Source organism: Dermacentor albipictus, chromosome 1 (assembly GCF_038994185.2).
Source record: "Dermacentor albipictus isolate Rhodes 1998 colony chromosome 1, USDA_Dalb.pri_finalv2, whole genome shotgun sequence".
Taxonomy (NCBI): Eukaryota; Metazoa; Arthropoda; class Arachnida; order Ixodida; family Ixodidae; genus Dermacentor; species Dermacentor albipictus.
In genome coordinates this window covers 91,547,148-91,551,788 of record NC_091821.1, presented here as the reverse complement: position 1 = coordinate 91,551,788, position 4,641 = coordinate 91,547,148, and the positions used below count along the sequence as shown (strand labels likewise).

The 4,641-nt window shown below is 49.9% G+C and overlaps 1 long non-coding RNA gene across 1 annotated transcript; it reads right to left on the bottom strand.

Moving 5' to 3' along the window:
• Window positions 1-349: 349 nt before the first annotated feature.
• On the bottom strand, window positions 350-4,249 carry LOC139055448 (uncharacterized). The gene is made up of 3 exons (XR_011511767.1): window positions 3,874-4,249; window positions 3,716-3,796; window positions 350-2,776 (listed from the first exon to the last, which is right to left on the bottom strand). It is a non-coding gene; the product is annotated as an uncharacterized lncRNA (long non-coding RNA).
• Window positions 4,250-4,641: the final 392 nt, after the last annotated feature.

The window sequence follows — 4,641 nt, the reverse complement described above, 5'->3', positions numbered from 1 at the left end:
CATCTCGGCTCGTGCGTCTTTTGCAGTCGTCAAACATTGCCTCCAAGATAGGGAACGCGCGGCCGCGCTCAGCCGCACCACAAATCGGAGATGCGCTCTCCCCTGCCTCCCGACGACGACAGCGACGCCTTCGCCGAAAGTTCGCCTAGAGAGTCCCTATGATTCCTATCACATTAATAAAGAAGACGGTCCGTATACTCCGCTACAGCGCCTCACTGCTTCTTTAGGACGTTGAACAGCTGTTAAAGGGACACACAACGAATTTTCGTGGTAACTTTTTTTATTTAATGCAATGAAATCTTGCCACCCACAGCGCCCCATCCTGCAGAGGTTACACGGAAAACGACGTGAAAAATGTTTATAAGAATGTTTCGATCAGCAGTCGTGATCATGTTTATGTAATCCTGGGATGAAAACTGGGATAAGTGAGCACGATAGCTATTGTACGCTAGCATGAGAGCGAAACTGACAAGTATGCACCAGCCGTGTAAAATTATCAAGACGATCTTCATGTGGTTCGTACTGATGGTACATCAAATTACAGAAACAATGGGTCATTTATTTTACCGTCAGCGTATCTACATGTGAAACATGCAATTGTCGTACTTTGGCGCGCGCAGAGAACAAAAAGAGACAGAGTTTACTGAATGACTGAGTAAAACATTTCTTAAGCACGAAATTCTGGCAACATGAGGAGTTAGCACAAATATCTGGCGACCTAGAAGCCTTAAGGCCCGGGGCGCTATTCTGGACACGCATGGCGGCTGCACGGCCGCCATTATGCGCCATGTTTACTCTCTGATTGGTTTCGAAAGGTCACGTGTTTTGAAATTTGTGCCGGAAAGCGGAAGTATTGCAAAATGCAATTTTCCGTTTTCATCAAGATGACGAAACGTGACGTGGAGCTGCAAATTTTATGGACTAATACATTTTTTTGGTCCTTGGCAGATATATTGTGATGTTAGCGCTTCAAAAAGAATGTGAGCGGTAGCGTGCAGAAGCCAGTGCAATGCATCTGCTATTGCGCGAATATGTGGTGGCGATCCAAGATATGCGCCATGCCCGCTTGCTGATTGGCTAAAGGAATATCTCGTGAGTAGCGTCACAGGAAGGGCTGTTTCGTAATCGTCATTTTGACGATGCGTGACGTTGCGCTGGGCCGCCGTTGCTGAAATTTTCCGCCATAATTTTTGCTCCGACGAGCCGCGCGAATTATGCTAATGGGAAACCATATGCAATGGCAGCCGAGAGGAATGCGTATCGCCACATTTTCCCCGTCGTTTGGCGCCACGAAAATCTTTTGTTCATAACGCGTGCTCATAATATTTGCATCGCTCTCGGGTGGTGTTGGCATTTGTGTTTGGGGCAATCGTTTTTTAAAAGAACGCGTTTATACGAAATAATATTGGTTGAATATAGCAAACTTTCAGCAAGCCTGTCCACTTTTCACTGCTGCATTTGTATTGTAATCGAGATTGATGCCTTTTCGCACAATCAGACGTTATGACAACGGCCTCTTTCTAATTTATAAAAAGAAATGTACGCAAGGCGGCGTCTTGAAGTTTCCTCCCGCGGTGCGAGAAACCAGGCGAAATGAACAAGAGATGGCAGCGCCGGCGCTTGCGTCGCTCTAGTGGATATCTCTGGCGCGCGCAACGCTATCGGTGATATTCGGCCGTTTCTCAGCCAGCCGAGTCGGGCTGAGTCACTTGCGTTTCACGAAATAGCGATAACGTGGCCTAGAACGTGCGTGCATCACCACTGGTAGGTCGCGTATGTTGTCTCAAGAAAGAAAACAAGCGCGTTGGCGCCAACATGCGATGACTCATTCCATTTTCCAGGGACACGCATCCTAGCTATTGAAGCAGACGACGGCTTGTACGCAGCAGACGACGGAAGCGAGAAGCGTTTTCGACGGAATAATCATACGCTTTGAGATAGCTGCTTTATTTTTACTGCGGAGGAAAACTGTTTTGCTTTACCGATAACGCTACACTCAGTGCCTTCATTTCAGTTTCTTAGGCGAAACGTCAAGTTGGCGTCACGTTACGTAAGCAAAACCGGGCCACCAGCGCCATTTTGTTTGCGTCGCGCCTACGTCACGCATCGAAGAAAATGGCGGAATGTCCAGAATAGCGCCCCCGTTTATAGACCGACGTTATCGGCGCGCGGGCGAGCGTCGTTCGCGGTCAGTCACGCTACGTCGGTTGCGCTGCGCCAGCCGAGATGCCATCCCCTCTATACACCAGAACACCGTGAATTCAAAGGGCGCCGCCATATTGATGAGCGCAGGTCGCGCCATCTATCCCAGGCGCCGCGAAGTAGCAGGCCTGGGCTGCCACGCCGGGAGATGCGACCCGGTGCGAAAGCGAAACTTGGGCTTTTTAGCTGGGCGGAAGGCGTGTTTCGCGTTTTTTCTAACCTGTCATTTTCGCTGTCTGGATTCAATCAAACTTCAAGACCTCATGCAAGTCCGCAATGGCCAGACTGAGTGCTGTGCAGACAGCAGAAGCGAATACATCGGGTAGGTACGCTATTACGTTTGTACAAACCGCGCGCTATATGCTAGAACACGTGTGAGCTTTTTGGCACGTAACCTGTGAAGGAATTTACAGCACTGTGTTGGTGCCATATATTATTAAAGCACGCAGAACACTGTCATCTGCAGTTTCAGTTTGGTCTTGTTTGTCATGGTCTCTACTGGGTTGGCCGCGTTTGGCAATCAACTGGCGAAGTCGTTTGACTGCCTGGTTAGCAGACGCCTGCCCTTCACCACCTGCACATTGAAAACAAAATAGATGTTATAGTAAGAAGGGTTGCAGTTCTTTCCCATGCCATCACTGTTGCGAAGATATAAAGTCCTCTCAAAATGAAATACAAAATGCACCTGGCCAATTGTATCGTGCAACCACTTAAGAGTACAACATTCAAAACAAAAGCCTACAGCACTCGAACAAGCAGCATATGATGCTAAACCTGCACTCATTGGAAAATGAGGTACTACAGTAGCTATAATGTTCAACTACATGTGCAGACAAAGCCCGTATAACAGGGTGAGCATGACAGATGCAGGTGTTGTACAGTTGCACAAACCATGACAGGGCACGTAAAATTACCATCCCTACTTAAAGCTGCATCATCAGGACCCCTTTGGTACAAGACAACAACCGTACCTGCATTCCAAGAAATTAGCCCCACCAACTGCAGCTACCTGGTACCAGACCTGTTTCGCTTGTGCGAGGCCATCGGATTGTTGGCGCTCCCTTAGAAAACAGTAAAAAAAAACTAGTGAGAACGATCAAAATTTTGTTGCAAAATACAAGAATAATTAAGCACCTTATTTTCCTCGCCATATGAACGGAAATATTTTGCGCTTTGCCCCGCATAACAGCCCGCACGCAGTTTAGAGCTCAGGAGGCTCAAACGAATTCGTTACGAATGACACCTGCAAGGCCAGCTCGTAAAGGTAGGTGCGCTGCAAGAACACCTTCGGCGACGAGTAGTCGTCGTTTACGTTTTTGTGGACGCATGCTACGTGACGAGCAGATTTCGGTTTACTTTCATTAGCAATAACGCTCACCAGCAAGGCCTACAACTTGTTGTTCACGCTTAATGGTCATTCCGTGCACCAGCTGCAAGTATCGCTAACCGCAAACTCAACTGTTCCGCTTAACCGTCGGGAGCTCTGCCTGAATGAAAACACGAAAAGGCTTGCCTTTTTGTTATAGCCAAGGCGAAGCACCGGCGCGGGATTCTGCTCTGTAGGCTTGTTGCCCAGAAAGTGCTCGGAGCAAACCTGCGTGTTACACGTATTACGTTTGTAGGGCGCAAAGTTGAACGTGGAACCAAAATATACACAGATCGAATACTCACTCGTGCATTTTCACTGGGTTGGTAGTTCTTCCTATTCACTGCAGCTATCCACCGGTGGCGCAGCTTGGCATTCTTCGTTGCGGATGGAAATCGGCGCAGGCTGAAAACACCGCACCGGCACGATTCCATACGTGTGTTGTGCTCTTCGCAAACAGCGCTAAGCAACCTGCTCCTTTTCCGCTGGTTGTTTTGGCATCCAAACACGACGCAATGATGCCCAGATGACTTCTTCTACTTTGGATCCGTGTGAACGGGCACATTTCCGCACTTTGGAGCCCTAGAGCTGGCGCTTGCCATGTCTACTGGTCGCCGGCGAACACACTTTGGCAGCCCAGTACAAAACGGCGCCGGTCGACCGGGCAACCCGGGTGCGAGAATATGCGTCCGGTTAGTCTGTGTGCGAGACTAGCGTGTTCTGGTCTATACTTCAACGCGCGCGCCGTAGGCTGCTATCTTCGGAGCATGCGCAGAAGGTTCGCCAAGTCGCGCGCCGTCCGCAAAAGCCGTCTGCGGAGTTGTGTTGGCGCCTTTTTCTTCGCGCGCGCAATGCATTGTGGGTCGACGCAGTCGGCGGCGCCAGCGTGCGAATGGAGCAGGAGCCAAATCTGCGCCGGGCCCGTCGGGGCGCGCTGGCAGCCGCCGGTTACGTCGGCGCTGCAGTGCGTCGGACTGTAGAAGGAGTTATCGCCAACGTAACGTAGCGTGCGCGAGCGCGCGCGTTACGTCGGACTATAAACGGCCCTTTACTGTCGCAGGACAGTAAACAAA